We start from the raw sequence: 18528 nt of genomic DNA, 5'->3' as shown, positions 1-18528 counted from the left end.
ATCAGTGCGGGGGAGAGGGGGTTCACTAGACTACAGGGTAGGTAGAGGGTATACCAATACATTATCTATTACTTTCCAATTTTGTTTTACTCTATAATTAATTTAGATTAAAATGTTACAGAACAACTGAAAAGGTAGTGTGTGTGATTGAATACCTACATGTATGTCACCATCATTATGAGTAAAGTTACTTGAGTGGTAGAGGAGGTGGTTTACTAGACCTATTACCAAAAAGAAAATATAAACATTCATATACACTACTACAATTAAGCAAAATTTAAAAATTTGTCATATTTTCTTCTACTAGTTCTTTGAAAAAGATAAAATTTAGAAAGAGTTATTGGGTCTTACTTGTATTTCTACTTCCATGGCCCACCTCAGAATTTCTAAACTTGGTAGGAATTATTCTCTTCCACATGCAACAAGATGCTAAAAGAAAAATTCCTTATAAACATTGAGATTATGTACAGCTGAATTCTCCATTGGTAAGAAACTCAGCTAGAATGTGAAAACATGCACTATAAACTAACACAATGATGTATTAATGCTAAATAATAACCAGGTGCAAGTGACACACAGAATTAAAATCTGAGCTGTCTTATAACATGTTACCTTAGTCCATCCTCTACATCACATATATAAAAATTTGTAGTTAATTTTTATCTGAAGAATAAGGGTTTTAACTCATGTGAATATGGAAGCTCATCCATGTTTTAAATTTTGCTATATACATAAACACAGACACAGAAATCGAGATATACCAGTCTTAGGCATACCCCAAGACTCTGTATCCTACTTCAGAGAGTTGCTCATTGATTGATGTATATTGTTGGTTTATTCACAATAGTAGTAAATAGAAAAAGCCAAGATTTTGATCAAGTGATGACTGAATGATGAAAATGTTGTTCATATACATATAGTATATTATTCATCTATAAAGAAATATGAAAAATTTAGGTAAATGGATGGAGTTGCAAATGATACTTCTGAAGGAGATAACTCCAACACAGAATGTCAAATGTCACATATGTAGATAACATATTTGATTCTTCAGATATTTGTGTTTAAATTGGAGTATCCATATAAGTCAGGAAACTGGTAAGGGGCTGTGCAGGTAGTAGGGCAGGAGAATTCAAGAGCATGTGTTATGAAGGGGAAGGAGAATATTGGGACAGAAAGTCTGAATGAAACAGGGGATGAGAGGGCAAGGAAGAGATGGGGAACTGAGACGTGTACCTAACATCCAACACCTTTGAAAAAGGCACATGGAAACCCACTCCCATAGTCACATCCATATATGACAAAAAAAGCTGTGAAAAATCATGCCCAGTGATAGTTATAGGTTACTCTCTTTTAGGTTGTTGCTCAGTGGGGTTCTATAGGCTCCCAAACCTCAAACACTGCAGGTTATTGCCAATGCCCTTCATAGCTCTCTAGAACTTAATGCAAAGACCCTGTTGATGAAGACACCACATATTGAGTCACAGAGCATGGAGAAATCAATGTGGTTTATTCTGGCTTAAAGTTTGAAGATCTATCTCACCATGGTGGGGAGGCATGGCAGCAGGAGTTTGAGGCTGGCTGGTCACATTGAATTGGTAGTTTAGAAGCAGAATGTGAACAAGATGAGAGGCACCTTCTTTTGCAGTGACTCACTTCTGCCAGCAAGGCTCCACCTTCTGAAGATGCTACCCTTCCCATCTGCCATTCTTCCTGGGACCAAGTGTTCAAATGCAGAACCTGTGGGACACTTCACATTGAAACTGCCACACTCCATCACAACAGCTTGATGGATGAGCATCTCTCAGAAAAGTATCCCCTCACACCCCAGCCTGGAGTACGGAGGTGCAGTTGACATCAGTCCCCTTCCAAGCTTCAGTTCCCCTTGTCCAGGAGGTTATATGACTGGATTTTAAGATTTCAGTTTTCTCCTAGAGCCCTCCGTCTTTTCTTTTGTTTGTTGCTTTAGAACAGATGTTTGTCTTCTAAATCTTGCTTAAATTTCTGTCCTGACTCCTTTTGAAGATGGAGTCTTACCTAGAAGAATAAACTAAGTAAATCCTTTCTTTCCTGAAGTTGCCTTTGGCCAGAATGTTTGTCACATGAACATAAAAGAATCTTGAACATCTAGGAATAAAAGCATTCTGAGGAAGCTGCAAACAGTGGACCCCAGCTGATGGGGTTTCTGAGGGGAGGAAAGAGTCTGTCTAGTACTGGGCTAGGGACCCTTCCTGCAGTATTTCCTTCAAGGTTCTGCATCATTACTTCCTGGTCCTTTGAGCTTTAATCAAGTTGAATTTAAAGCTAATGGACTAATTTGTGTGATGAAGAAGAATGTGTTAAACAAGCTTAAATCATTGGAAAGGGGCAAGTAGCCAATGTAGAAGCTGTACCTGTCAGAGAGTAGGATCATTAAGCAGAAACCTGGGGTTCATCATTGGGAAAACAAGTAAGTGTTTCTTTGTTGTCTGTACACAGATGCTGTTAACAGCTGTGGGCCTAGAAATTGAGGCTTGATCTCAAACTGGCATTAGAACTTCTCTGTACTAGTTTTGAAGTTATGATTGACAAAATATACAGGGGAATATAAAAGGCAACTGAGGTCAGACACTGTGAGGTTGGGTTGGACCCTGAGAGGACTACCAAGGAGGTCACTGTGTGACATTGTGAAGGTGACATGTAAGGATCCATGGAAATTCTAGGATAGTAGAGTTGCCAGGACCATTGGATATCAGTCAAGGAGGGCTTTGGGCACATAATGGAGCTAGTTGAGGAAGCTATGTGTATTTCCAGCAGCAAGTTTGGAGGAATGAGGCTCCCCAAGCCTTTTGGGGCCTGGGTGATTATGAACTTCAGAAGCTGCACTTTGAGCTTAAGGACACAGTGTTTATCCTGCTGGGTTTTGTCTGTTCTTTGATCTTATCAGTTTTGGAGTTCATAATTAGGAAATGTTAGACTGTGAGTTGTGTTGTGCCTGTTAATTCCTGATTTGAGAATGAAGCACTGAATGCTTCTTGTGTTGCCAGATCATCATGAGCCTGTGGATTTGAGAGTTGGAAGGGTTTGTATTAGAAATGATTTGTTTGGATGTTAAGTTGACAAAAGGTGGAGTCATAGATTTTTAAAGGAGACATGGGATTCTTGGCAATGAGCAACATGGTTGAATTCCTGCAGGAATCCCCCAACAGGTAATATTTAAAGCTGAAGTGGAGACCCAAGGATGTTGATGAGGACAGGAGTGTGGAATGTCTGAAGAGGAGAGATGCAGGGCATTAATGGAATCAGTCACAGAGAGAAGCCATGTGGCTACAGGAGCCAAGCACTAGAGGCAGCAATATCTGAGCTTATTGGAGTTAATGTCACGATATCATATGATATGCATGCCAGACAGAGATCTGCAGAATTTAATGTTTTTTTTCCTGTGGTTTAGTTTTGCTTTGGTGTGATATTTTTTTGTTCTCCCCTTAAAGAATGGTAGTGCTTTCTCTTCACAGTAGCTCAGATGAAGTCTGTTGTATTTTATTATTCATGGAGGTTCACAGACATTGATCTCAGAGAAGACTTTGAACGTGAACTTTTGAACAATGTTGCAACCATTAAGACTTGGGGACTCTTAAAGATGGAGTGCATGAATTTTACATTGTAAAATGTGCATGACCTTTTGGGGTCAAAGTCAGTGTCTTATTTAGGGTTTCTATTGCTGTGAAAAGACACCACGACCACAGCAACTCCTATAAAGAATACATTTAATTAGGGTGGCTCACTTACAGTTTTGGTGGTTCAGTCCATTATCACCATGGAGATGAGAATGGCAGAATGCAGGCATACATAGTGCTGGAGCAGTGACAGGAAATGATTGAGAAACTGGATAGTATCTTGAGCATAGGAAACCTCAAAGTCTGCCCCACAGTGACACACTTCCTCCAACAGGGCCACACCCATGCAAACAAAGTCACACCTCCTAATAGCTCCATTTCCTATGAGATTATGGGGGCCAGTTACTGTCAAACTATGACTTTCCACTCCCTGGCCCCATAAGCTTGTAACAATATCATAATGAAAAATTCATTTAGTCCAACTTCAAAAGTCTTCATAGTCTATCACAGTGTCAACAATGTTTTAAAGTCCAAAGTTCAAAGTCTCTTCTAAGATTCATGTAATGTCTTAATTGTAATCACCTTTAAAAATCAAATTTAAAATGCATTTCACCTAATTCCAACATGTACTGGGACAGGATGTAGATTATCATTTCAAAATGCCTGGAAGACAGCATAGTGAGGAAATACTGGACAAAAGCAAGACTGAACACCAGCAAGGTAAACTCCAAACTCTGCACCTCCATGTCTGATACCAAAACGCTCTTCAGATCTCCAACTGCATCCATCTTTGTTGTGTGCAACACACTTATATTCTTGGGTTGGTTGCACTCTCTGTTTTCAGTTCTCCTTGGCAGGTATTCCACAACTCTGGCATCTCTAAAATCTTGGGATTCTCATGGCTATTCAGGATTCAACTTCACAGCTTCACAAAATGGCCTCCCTATTAGGTCTCCATTCAGGAAAACCCCTGACACATGCCTAGCCTCAGTGGCTTTCCTTAGGAATGCAGGCAAACTCCATAACCTGTTTCTTCTGTCCTTAACTTCTATCCTCTAAAGCCAGAATCATGTGTCCAAAGCTGACAAGTTCCACTGCTAGCGGGGGCTGGAACATGGCCGCCTTGTTCAATTGCATCTTCACCAGCTTTCTTTCCTTCAGTGCATGAGGTTGACTGTCCTGAAACTTGCTCTGCCTTGAATTCAGAGATCAGCCAGCCTCTGCTTTCCAGTGCTGTCATTAAAGGCATGTGCCAACATACCTGGCTCTAAACTTTTCTTTAATTCACAAATTGGAAATTTAGCTGGGTGGATCTTGCCTTAAGGTTACCACTCCCTTTGTTCCATTTCTAATCTGTTTATATCCTTGAAGACTGAACTTAGTTCCATTCCACTTTTTGGTGTTCCTTTTCACCTTACATTTTACATTTTGTAATTTATCCTGTTAGGCATGCTATTTTTCATTATTAATTTTTAGTAGAGTTACCACTAATCACCACACTACAGAGTCTATACTAGGCTGTTTTGAGATTTCCTCTGACAATGGAATTAATCCAAACTTCTCTACTTTAACCTCAGGCAGACTTAATGGACTGGCCAAAAGACAGCCACTTCCTTTACAGAACATCACAAGAATGAGTTCTAGGCAACATACTAAAATTCTTCTCCTCTGAAACCTCTTGATTGAATCCCCAGTAGTTCTAATAACTCTTAGTACCACTGTGTTGCATGCTCCTACTAGTATGGCCCATTAAGCAGTGCTTAATGCATTCCACTCTTTTTCTAACTCAAAGCCAAATCCTTTAAACAAAAACATGGTCAGATCTATCACAGCAGTACCCAAGTCCCTGGTACCAATCTCTGTCTTACTTAGGGTTTCTATTGCTGTGAAAAGACGCCATGATCTCGGTAAATTCTTATAAAGAAAACATTTAATTGGTGTGGCTCAGAGTTGGTATTCAAATCTACTAGGAAACCCTCCAAATTATAGGATTAGTACATATCTCTCAATAGTAACCTTCAATGTAAACTGTTTTAACTCTGCTTTATTGGATGACAAAGCATCCTCCAGTTGTTCATTTTCTGCAAGCAACACATTTCTACTGACAACAACATGTATAGAATGAAAACAGAGGAGGAAAAGAATATTTGAAATGAATGTAATATGAAAGAATGAGGGTTTCTGTACTTCTATTTGACACAATAAACTTCCAAAAATAGAAGTAATAATGATGCATACTACTAAAAGGATAATTCATCAAGAAGTAATATCTTCATATATATATATTTGTGTGTGTGTGTGTGTGTGTGTGTGTGTGTGTGTGTGTGTGTGTGTACTTGCCAGTAAACTGAAGTATACAATGGTGGCTTAGCATAGAACTTCTTTTTACTTCTTTGTTTTGTTATGTTTTATTGAAATAAGGCCTCACTGTGTACCCCTGGTTGGCTTGACATGCAGTGTGTAGGCAATGCTGGCCTGGAGCTCATGGAGATCTACCTGTCTTTGCTTCTAGACTGCTGGGATTACAGGCAAGTGCCATTACACCTGATTCCAACTCTTATTAATGCATCACTCAGAACATAAATTGACAAGAAACTTTCAGAGATAAACCACATTAACTAAAAGAGACCTTATATACAAGTGCCTAGCACTTCATCTGACTACTCTGGAGTACATATCCTTCTCAACAATACACAAAGCTTCCTATAAAATATTTTAACTCAGAAGACAATCTTCATAAAGGCCAACAAATTGAAATGCTTCCTGTCTTATAACATCAAATACAATTAGAAATGAACAACAAAAGAAACAACAGAAAACATTCAAAGACATAAAGATTGTATGATCAATGAATTATAAAAATAAGATACTAAATTAGAAAAGAGACTGATTGAAGAAAGATCAGCAGGAGCAGGGGGATGACAGAGAGTAATAGAGGGTGACTGTGCTCACAATGAGTTGTTTACACATATGAAACTGAAAATAAAATAACAGTAGCAATAATAAGGATTTAACAACAGATAAATTATGTACAATGAATAGGTTGTTTTTTAAAGAATGCAATGATACTTCAACATACAAAAACATTAATAAATACAACACAACATATAAATAAAATGAAGAAAGAAACCCATTTGATAATTTTAAAAGATGCAAAAAAAATGACATTGGCAAATTGAATGTCTCCTCAGGATGAAAACTCTGAAGATACTTGGAATAGGAACATAATACCCTAAGATGGTAAAGGTGATATATACAGCCAGCAGCTCTCTGAATGACATCAGCTCTTAAAATTTTGAATAATACAAACACATCCCCTCATAACTCTTTTATTCATCATTATTTATGAAATCTTAGTAAAAGTAATAAATCAAGAGAAAGAAAAAGAACGATGCACAGTTTCTCTTTTGTAATATAATAAAATTACATATTTTAAAAGTATTGAAACATCTCAAAGAGTATCAGAAATTCAAGCTAGGAACAACTTTACAACCTCATGTTTAGTTTGTGTTAGGTCTTGATATTTTTTTAGGACTGTATGTATGAAGATTTATAGTGTTAGATGATTTGGTTGATATAGAAAATAGAAATGCAAATGAAACAGAAAACATTAGGACAGGCACAGACCAAGTGATATTGAGAAATTCTCAATATTCCTAAATGTGTTTTGTGGACAGCCTTGAGTATATTCAACTAACAATAATTGATGTATGTTGGCAGGACATTGAAATAAAGATTGAAGACAGCTTTGGTGAGCAGCAGGAAGCACTTAGGTGCACAGCACAACAATGGGATGTTCATCTGAGATCATTGCTCAGGGGAGGAAAGTGGTAATTATCCCTCTAAGTAAGTGCTTTTCTCTGATTGCACTCCGATCATAAACAGCAAGCACTATGAACTTGTGTCCTAAGGCTTTCTGACTAAACAATAAATTTATTATTGATCTATTCAACACCCTTCATGGCCACACTGAAATTAAACTTTTGTTTCCTTGATTTCAGAGGGCTTTGTTGTTTTGTGTTTTTGTTCGTTATTTGATAAAGAGCTTAAGGGTGGATAGTGAGCAGGAGAGGATTGGCAAGGACTTCAGGGGAGGGAAAGAATGATCAACTGTACCTAAATTTAAGAATTGTCTTAAATAAAAAATATTAAGAAGGATGTGACAAGTTTATATTGTGTTATTTGTGATGTTCGGTAATATTTTCATGCTCAATAGTATATTTATATTTTTATTCCTAATGATGTATGTAGGTATAATTCATTGTTTTAATTGCTTTATGTGTTTTATTGAATGAATATCCTCAAACTTATGTATCTATTTTATTCCTTTATAATTAGGCATATTCAACTTTCAATAATTATTTACATTATAGTAAACACTTTTTTTAGTGTGGGTGTAGTGAACTTTATTGATGGTATTAAAGGGAGAAAGGATGCCTAAGCCCCTCTATTTTTTCTGGGGTTCTGGGATGGAAAATATGAGGGAGATGTTCAGTGTTGGGGTCTGAGTTGGGTCAGAGATTCCTTCACAGCTCAGGACCTCTCTTGCTCTTGTTGTCTTGCTGGGATGAGTGGTCCAGGTCTTCTTATGCCTTAGAGGACATGTAGGCCATGAGGTTCACTGCCCTGCTGCTGTAGTTGTATTCATTATCATACCAAGAAATGACTTTTACAAAGCTGACATTGAGAGCATTGCCAGCCTCAGTATTTAAGATGGTTAAATTTGCAGGCGACAACCAGGTCCTCAGTGCAGCCTGGGATGTCCTTTAGTGGGTCCTTGGTTGCCTGCTTAACCATCTCCTTGATGTCATCATATCATACTTGGCAGCTTTCTTCAGGTGACATGTCAGATCCATGTCAAATATCTTGTAGATAGGAACACAGAAGGCCATGCCATCTAGTTCAGCTCTGGGATGACTTTGACACAGCTTTGGCAGCACCAGTGGATGCAGGGATGATGTTCTAGCTGTCACACCACAGCTTCCCAGAAGAGCCATCCACAGTTTTCTGGATGGCAGTCAGGGCATTGACTGTTGTCATGAGTTCTTTCACAATGCCAAAGTTGTCATGGATGACCTTGGCCAGAGGGGTTAAGCAGTTGGTGGTACAGGAAGAGTTGCTGACAATCTTGAGTGAATTTTTATATTTCTCATGGTCCACACCTGCCACAACCATGAGGACATCAACAGAAAGGGCAGAGATGATGATCCTTTGGGCACCATCTTTCAAATGGGCTCCAGGCCTCTTTACTGGTGAAAACACCAGTAGACTTCACAACATACTCTGCACCAAGATCTTCCCTTTTGAAGTTGGCAGGCTCTTGCTCCTGGAAGAAGGTGACAGCCTTCCTGTTGATAACAATCTTCCCATTCTCATCCTTGACTGTATATATGATAGTTTATAAAGCTATATATGAATATTTTCAACTCTCCTAAGTATCATCAAACTGAATAGCTAGAAAAGTAATTACTACAACTATCACAGTAACACTATTTATAGTACCACCCATAATTTTGAGGTGGCATTATTTTATGTCTGTGTTGATAAATATTTTCCATTAAACTTTTGTTAAGCTGATGAGAGTGAAATAGTATCTGCAATACACACTTTTCATTTAAACATTAACAACAAAAGAGATAGACTCTCTGAATTATATCTCCAGATACAACCACATCCTATCCCCACTATCTAATTACTTTTATCATTAATATCTCTAAATATAAACTTATTTTTTTGTTAAATTGTTCATATGAAATGGAACTTAAGACTTTCCTGAGGAAAGGCAGAATTTCACACATGAAACACATTCTTGTTCCTCACTTTCTTTCATGAAATCTGCTTTTTATGTTCTTATATTATAAATTCTGACATCACATATTCAGTCACATTTTCTATGATTTTTCTCTTTGTTCTTAAAGTTACTATTATTTTATGCTACTTATAGTTTTTTAAAATGTTAATTCTTTCAAATATTGACAAGGGCATTAGGGGGTTATAGGTAGAATGCCATGATTTAGATGTGGATAAACTCTCTCCTCCCCCAGGGTTCATGTGACTGATGCTTTCTCCTCAGGGTGGTGGCACTGGAAAATTTTGTTTGAGTTATAACAGGTAAAGCTTAGAGGATGGTCCTAAATATATTGAGGATATGGTCCCAGATGTCCAGTTGGAGAGATGGTTCAGTGTTGAAAGTGTATACGGCTCTTGGACAGGATCTTGGATCATTTCTAAGTATGAAAAGCCATTCACAACAACCTGTAACTCCAGGTTGAGAGTAATCTAATGCCTCTTCTCTCCTCTGCAGGTACCTTCACTCACTTACACCCCCCCACAATTTTTAATTAATCTTTTTTAAAAAAAGATATACAGATGTAAAATATGTATAGGAAAGTATTCATAATATCCATTAAAAGTGAAAATTAGAAAGGAACACAAAGAGATGCCAGACTATAGGATATATATTAGAATATAATATAGAATATAAAAACACTGATCCACTAGAATATAAAAGAAAGTGATGGCACTAACATCTGCTGACAAAGGGTAGCAGGAATGCTCATATACAGTGAGTGAAATAAAAAAAGTAGTCAGGAATATATAAAGCCAGATAAAATTTCCTAAAAATACAAAAAAGAGGCTTATCATAAAATACCAGAGACAAATAATTTGGAATTCATCAAATTAATAAAAAATCCACCCAACATACAACTTTACAGAAGCATATGTAGCTGAAGCTCACGACAGAGCACTTACCCAGCATGTGGAAGGCTCCAGGATCAATCACTAGCACCTCAGAAGTAATATAAACAAAAGTTTGCAATACTGATTCTCTTTGCCACATCTAAAAGTGTACAAAATGTTCTTTACAGGTAAGTGAATGAAGAAAGAGTGAACCATCCATATAAAGTGAACCATTAAATCATCATTAAAAATAAATGGCCCACCATGAGAAGACACAGAAGAAACCTAAATGAAACTGAATGAAGTTAGTCTAATAGAGCCACATGCTGGATCAAAGCAATAAAACAACGTATTGGAAGACATAAATCAACAATGACATAAGGTAGTGATTACCAGGAGCAGTGGCAGGAAATGAGAGAATACTAGATGTTTAGAGCATCAACACTCTTCTGCAGGAGATTATAAAGACAAGTGAATGTTGTTCTGCTTTTGTCAAAATCGAATGAACTGTGTTCCAGACAAGCAGACTCCATGGCTTCTTGCCAGGGACTGCCACCTGCTCACTGCCCCCTCCATCACTGTGAGACTCCAGTGATTCTAACCAGTTCCCCACCAGAGACTGTCCTTAACCACTATCCAGCCACCAGAAGTGGCAGGAGGTCCAGACCCCTCAGTCCATGTGGGACTTACCCTAATCATGGCAGTACTAGGACAGGGCTTTTCATTTGTGCTATCAAGCCTTTAGAACCAGGTCAAGCCCACACTCCATGGGAAGTTTGTTCCAAACTTCTTGACCAAGATGCTGCAGTTACCATATTGTAGCTGATAAACAGAATATCTGGGGCAGAGGTTATAGCACTAAATAACAACAGACAGAGGACATGCATATCTTAACCCTGCTATGAATTAGCTCCTATCTTAAAGCTATAGACATCTCTACTGAAAGAAGAAAGGCAAATAGAACAGGGCGAGCTCTCCAGCACTGCCCCACCACATCCAACAAGCTAACTGCTGGTGTGAATAATCTCAAAGAAATAAGAACATTTTGAAAAAAAAAACCCAATAAAATGCAGGCCTTAAACTCAAAGAGATTTATCTGCCTCTGTCTCCTGAGTTATAGAATTGAAGGTATGTGCCGCCAGTCTTAGCAGAAATTAGATTTTTAAAGAATGTAGTTATCATCTTCTGGATTTCCTCAGTGTCTGTTATAACACCTTTGTTTTCATTTCTAATTTTATTAATCTGGAAATTCTTTTTCAGCCTTGTCTTTAATTTGTGTGTTTATCAATCATACAGATTTTCTTGTAGAACCAACTCTTTTTCAATGATTATTAGTATTGTTTTTTGCTTTTCTTGTTATTTGGTTCTATTTCATTTATTTCAGACATGGTTTTAATTGTTTCTTCCCATATACTCTTTAGGCATAATACCCATTCTTGTTTTTCTAGAGCTTTCAGGTTTATAGTTGTTAAGTATGACATTGTTTAAGGTTTTTTTATGTAGGCATTTAGTGCTATGAAGTTGTCTTTAAAAAACTTCTTAATGATTCTTTGTGGATTTTATACCTTGTGTCCTGATCCCACTCATCTCCCTGTCCCCTTGCCTCTGTCTTTGCGATCTTACTCTCACAGCACCCCCACCCCATTTAAAATATAGCCAAGAAACAAACCAAAACCAAAAAATCCCAAGTAACCAACCAACTAAAAAAAAAAAAAATCTCAGTGTGGAAGCTGTAGTGTGACCCAGTGAGTCACGCAGTCTACCTTTAGACCACACATCTTTACTTGCAAGTGTTCACTGCAATGGATTATTGATCTGGCTCCAGGTCTCTGACTTCTGCTACCCTGTTGATACTGGGGCTTTACTGGGGCTCCTCCTGGTTATCCTCTTGTTGTTTTGTGTCACAGAGATCCTGCAGCTTTGGATCAGCAGGTCTAGTCCCTTCACATGCTCCAGCAGTTGATAGATGGGGTGGATATTGGAGTAAGCTAACTCATAGCTCTGGTTCTAGGCCTGGGTCGTAGCTGGGTTGGTCAGCCCATCAGCTTTCCCTCATCGATATAACCAGGGCGAGCTCTCCAGCACTGCCCCAGCTAGCTCACCCAAAGCATCAGGCAACAAAAAGAAGGGCCATTTCTCCTGCTCTCATGCCCTTGGCCTGGCCCACCCACACTCACATCACCAGGATCAGCTGTACTGTTTCTTCCAGGCATGATGTATGGCCCACTCTCCTGACTAGAACTACCTACATTTTGTCCCATAGATTAAGGTATGCTTTATTTTCATTCAGTTATTAAAAGTTTTTAATTTTCTTTTTGATTTCTGTCTTGACCCAATTTTCAGTAAGTAGTGAGTATTTCAGTTTCCATAAGTTTGCTGTTTCTATTGTTGTTGATATCTAGCTTTAATTCATGGATTTCAAGTTAGGATTAGTGTATTATTTTAGTTTTCTTTTGTATGTTGACACTTGCTTTGTGTTATATATAATATGTAGTCAAATTAGCCAAAAGTTCAATGGGCTGTTGAGAAGAGAGGGAATTTGTCTTAGTTACTCTTAAATTGTTATGACAAAACACTACAACTGAAACAAGTTATAAAAGAAAGACGTAAATTGGGTGTCTTAGTCACTGTTCTATTTCTGTGACGAGATTCTATGACCAAGAAAACTCTTCTGAAGAAAGCATTCAATTTGGGGCTTGCTTACAGTATCAGAAGTTTAGTCCATAATCATCATGGTGGGGAGCACAGTCACATGTATAGCATGAGAAAAGAAGCTGAGAGCTTGCATTGTGATTTGCTCGACAAGAAAGAGACTCTGGGCTTGACAAGGAATTTTGAAACCTCAAAGCCCAACACCAGAGATACTTTTCCTCCAACAAAGCCACATCTATCTCTTTTATTCCTTTTCAGGTTTATTTACATAAGGCATTCTATAGTGTATTTAAAAAAAATCTTTTAAAGTTTGAGGCAGCTACAATATATTGCATTTTTTCCATTCTCACCATTGTTTTTTAAATTTAGCGTAATTTCTTTATTGAATCCTTGGGACCTTCACATCATGTATCCTAATTCTGCCCACGTCCCAACCCCTCCATATCCTCCACTTATCCCTGTAGTGTCCCAAAAAGAATATTTTAAAAAATCAAACCAATCCACAATAAAACAAGCAAGCAAACAAAAACAAATAAAAAAGAAACACAAAAAAAAATCCAACAACACATAACACACAAACAAACAAGCAAATCTCTTTGCTCCTCCGTGTTTCCCACATCTCCAACACCTCTTCATTTGTCCTGGAGGCATTGGGAGCTGCAGTGTGTCACACACTATACCCTTTTGTCCAATCAGCTCTACTTGCAAATGTTCACTGCAATGAGTCATTGGTCTGGTTCAAGGCCTGTGGTTTCTGGTATACCTTCATCCATGGATCCTCACCAAAACCCTCTCAGACATCCCTCAACCATCCCAAATCATGGAGATCTCTGTGGGTATCATTTCACCAGAGCAGTCCCTTCACCAGCTCCAGCAGGTTCTAGATAGGATAGATGTTAGGGTGGACCAACCCCACCTTGGGTGGTAGTCGAGCTGATCTATAGGGCCATGGACCCAGACATGGCCCTTGGCAGCAGCCAGGGCCAGGAAAACACTATGGCCCTGGGTGGTAGCACAGGCCACTCAAATGTGTATGTCCCATTCTGCAGCATGGCCTCAAGACTCCAACAAGGCCACAAGAGGTGGCCTAGGCCTTGGGGCTTCGAGTGGCCCCTGGTGGGCCACAGACTTCAACATGGACTCCGACTGCAGTAGGATCATGGACCTAGACATGGTCCTTGACAGTAACCTGGATCTGGATGTCACCATGGCCCCATTTGGCAACACAGGCTTTCAAGATTGGCATGACCCCAGTGGCAGTGTGGCCTTTGGATACCAACACAGCTCCAGGTGGTGGCCCAAATGCTGGGAATCTGAATGGCCCTCATTTTGACAAGCACCATGGAAATCAACCCAGATCCTGGCTACAGTAGGGCTATGTACCCAAATATGGCCCCCAGGTGCAGCCCTGCCATAGATGTCACTATGGCACTAGATAGCAATATGTACCATTTAGGTCTGTATGGCCCTAGATGCAGCATGGCCCCAGGGCACCAACATGGTCCCTGGTGGCTGGTCAGACCCTCTAACAACCACACAGATCCCTGTTGCAACAGGAGTCACAGACATCGACTCAGATCCTGGCTGCTGTTGGGCTGCAGACCCAGACATGGCCCTCTATAGCAGCTTGGGCCTGGATGACACCATGGCCATGCAGATCAGCATGGCTTCATAAGCAAAATGGCTCTTGGACACCTCTGTGACCACTGATGACAGACCACACACTGGGCACTATTGTGGCCTTTTGTGGCCACATGGGCCATGGCAGCAGCCTGGGCCTGGACATGACCTTGGGTGGTAAGAAGGCCTCCCACTCACTGCCTTCTCTCATTTCTTCTGTTCCACCTCTTTCCACAGCACTTGAACCATTGCTCTTTGCTTTCTCTCCCATTTCTCCACCACACACTTGCTCATCATGATGGGATCCACCTTCTGGACACTGCTGTCTCCCCACAAGTCCAGGTATTGAGGACCCTTGCTCAGATATAGGTGGCTTATACCCACCTGAGCTGAGTCCTCACCATTGCTCTTATCATACTTTTTTTTAAACTTTTTTTTCTAATACAACATATCCCGACAGCAGTTTCCACTCACTCCAGTCTTCCCAGTCCTCTCCCTCCCCCAGATCCACTCCACTTCTGTTTCCCTTCAGAAAAGAGCAGGTCTCCAAGGAATATCAACCAAACATGACATAACAAGATATGGTAAGACTAGGCACAAACTAATATCAGGGATGGTAAAGGTAACTCACTAGGAGGAAAAGGGTTCCGAGGGCAGACAGGAGAGTCAGAGACACCACCATTCCAAATTTTAGGATTCCCATAAAAACACCAAACTCACAGCAGTAACGTAATTGCAGAGGACCTAGCTCAGACCTATGCAGGGTTTTCAATTGCTGCTTCAGTCTCTGTGAGCCCTCATGAGTCCTGCTTAGTTGACTCTTGTGGGCCATGTTCTCCTGGTCCTCAACCACTCTGGATCCAACAGTTCTTCATTACCCTCTTCCATGGGTTTTCCCAAGGGAAGGGACCTGATGGAGATCTCCACTTTGCGCTCTCTCTTTACCTAATGTTGGGCTGTGGATTTCTGCATCTTCTTCCATCAGCTACTGGAGAAAGAATGCAGATTGGAATAGGCACCAATTTATGAATGTAACAGATTACCATTAGGAATCATTTTATTGATTTTTCTATCCTGGGTTTCTGGGCTGTCCAGCCTCTGGTTCCTGGTCATTGTGACAGTGTCAGTCATGGGGTTGCTTTCCTGGTGTAGGACTCAAACTAGACCAGTTATTGATTGCCCATACTCACATGTTCTGTGCCTCCATTGCCCTTAAACATCTTGCATGGATGATAGATTGTAGGTTGAAGGTTTTGTGGCTGGTTGGTGTCCCAGGCCCATCAACGGACGTGACCTCATTACAGGAGATGGCAAGTTCAGACCCTGTAACCTCTATTACTAGGAGCCCTCTCTAGGGTCACCCTTGTATAATCTGGCAGTTTGTATTGCACTAAGTTTCTGCATTGACCCCCAAATGCACTCCAATTCCTGTCACCTCTTCCCATACTGTCTCCCTCCATCCCTACCCCCTCCAACAGGCTCTCTACTCTTCCCATTCCCAACAGTCTCCAGTACAACCACAAAATCTATTTTATTTCCCCTTCCCAGGGAGATCCATGTGTCCCTGATAGAGCTTTTCTTGTTACTTAGCCTTTCTGGGTCTGTGGGTTGTGTCATGATTATCATTTACTTAACAGTTAATATCCAATTTTAAGTGAGTACATACCTTGTTTATCTTTCTTGTCTGTGTTATCTCATTGAGGATGATTTTGTCTAGTTCCAACCATTTGCATGCAAATTTCATGATGTCATATTTTTAGCAGCTAAGTAATACTCCATTGGGTAATGGTAAAACATTTCCTTTATCCATTCTTCAGTGAAGGACATATAGGTTGTTTTCAGTTCCTGGCTAGTATAAATAAAGTCTCTATGAACATAATTGAGCAAGTGTCTTTGTTGTAGGATGGAGTGTCCTTTGCGTATGTATGCAGGATCTTGAGGTGGATCAATTTTCAGTTTTCTGAGGAAATGCCATATTGATTTCCATGGTGATTGTACTAGTTTTCACTCCCACCAGCAGGGGAGGAATGTTCCTCTTGCTCCACCTCCACTCCAGCATGGGCTGTCATTTTTGTTTTGATCTTAGCCATTCTGACAGGTGTAAGATAAAATCTCAGTGTCCTTTTATGAGGCAGATAAGGCCTAAAGCACTGGGCCATGCCTTAAGCTAACAAAGAGCTCTGATATGCACAGTAGTGTCCTGACCCAGAGGACCCTGAAACTGGACCCTCAAGATGACTGCTGTTGACATATAGCCCAGATCCAACCAGGAAACACCAGGGCAGCTGGAAGCAGAGCCTGACAAAAAGTACACACATAATACCTCAGTCCTTTGTTTAATAAACGAGATTGCTTACAACCTCCCAGAGCCTGTGTCATAGGTATGTGGTTTTTATCTGTGTCTTTGATTCAGTTTCATTAATGGATGAGTCTGTTTTTAATGTTCATACCATAAGGTTTTTATTAGTAGAGCTCTGTATTACAGCTTGATATAAGGGATGGTGACATCCATGTAAGTTCTTCTATTGTTTAGGATTATTTTAGCTACCCTGGAATTCCCCCCATTTGATAGAAAATATTGAAAAGTTGAGATCTGTATAGAATTGTGTTGGAATTTTGATGGGGATTGCATTGATGGTTTTAGCACAGAATTTTACCAGACTTTAAAATAAGAGCTATTGCTAACAATTCTCAAATTATCCCATACATTAGAAACAGAGGGAGCATTGCCAAATTCATTTTATGAGGTCACAGTCACCCTAAATCCTAAACCACAAAAAGATTCAACAAAGAAAGAAAATTATAGACCAGTTTCCCTTAAGAACATAGATGAAAAATTACTCAATAAAGTATTTGAAAAATGAATCCTAGAACACATCAAAAAGTTCATCCACCATGAGCAAATAGCCTTCACACCAGAACTGAGGGATGGTTTTACATATGAAAATCAATCAATATAAGCTACCAAATAAACAAACTAAAAACAAAAGAAATAAACAAAAATGATCATCCCATTACAGCAGAAAAAGCCTTTGACAAAATTCAACATCCTTTCTAGATATTGATCTTGGAGAGAGTAGGTATATAAAGAATATACTGCAACATAATAAGGGCAATTCACAACAAGCCTAGAGCCAAAATCATATTAAATGGTGAGAACCTCAAAGTAATTCCACTAAAATCAAGAAGAAGGGAAGGCTGTCCATTCTTTTTATATCTATACAATATAGTATTTGAAGTTCTAGTTAGAGTAATAAGACAAATGAAGGAGATCAAGGGGATGCTAATTGGAAAGAAGTCAAAGTATTGCTATACACAGATGATATGATATTATACATATGTGTGTTGGTTTGAGAGAAAATATCCCCAATAGGGAATGACACTATTAGCAGATATGGTTTGTTGGAGTAGGTATGGCCTTGTTGGAGGAAGTGTGTCACTGTGGGGGGTGGACCTTGAGGTCTCTTTTGCTCAAGCTATGCTCAATGTAGTAGGCAGTTTACCTCCTGTTGCTTGTGAATCAAGATGTAGAACTCTTTGCTCCTTCTCCATTACCATGACTACCTGTATGCTGCCATGTCATACCATGATGACAATGGACTAAACCTATGAAATTGTAAACCAGCCCCAATTAAATGCTTTCCTTTATAGGAGTTGCCATAATCATGGTGTCTCCTCACATCAATAGAAACACTAACTAGAGAGGAGTTGGTCCCAGGGCCTGGGGTAATGCTGTGGTAGGCCTGACCATGCATGTTTTTTTTTGAAGAAATATGGATCTTTAGGATTTTTGGAGCAAGGCTCTACCATCATATAGAGACAACTATACTCCCTTTGAAAGACAGCCTTTGGGCTGTGTCTTAGTTTGGTATTTATTGCTATGAAAGACACCATGATCACGGAATTCTTATAAATAAACATTTAATTGGGGTGGATTACTTATAATTTCAGATGTTCAGTCCATTATTATTAGGGAGCA

This window comes from Peromyscus californicus, unplaced genomic scaffold (genome assembly GCF_007827085.1).
Source record: "Peromyscus californicus insignis strain IS unplaced genomic scaffold, ASM782708v3 Scaffold_4__1_contigs__length_199733344, whole genome shotgun sequence".
In the NCBI taxonomy this organism is placed as follows: Eukaryota; Metazoa; Chordata; class Mammalia; order Rodentia; family Cricetidae; genus Peromyscus; species Peromyscus californicus.
The sequence above is the reverse complement of the archived record's forward strand: the minus strand, read 5'-3'. Positions refer to the sequence as shown.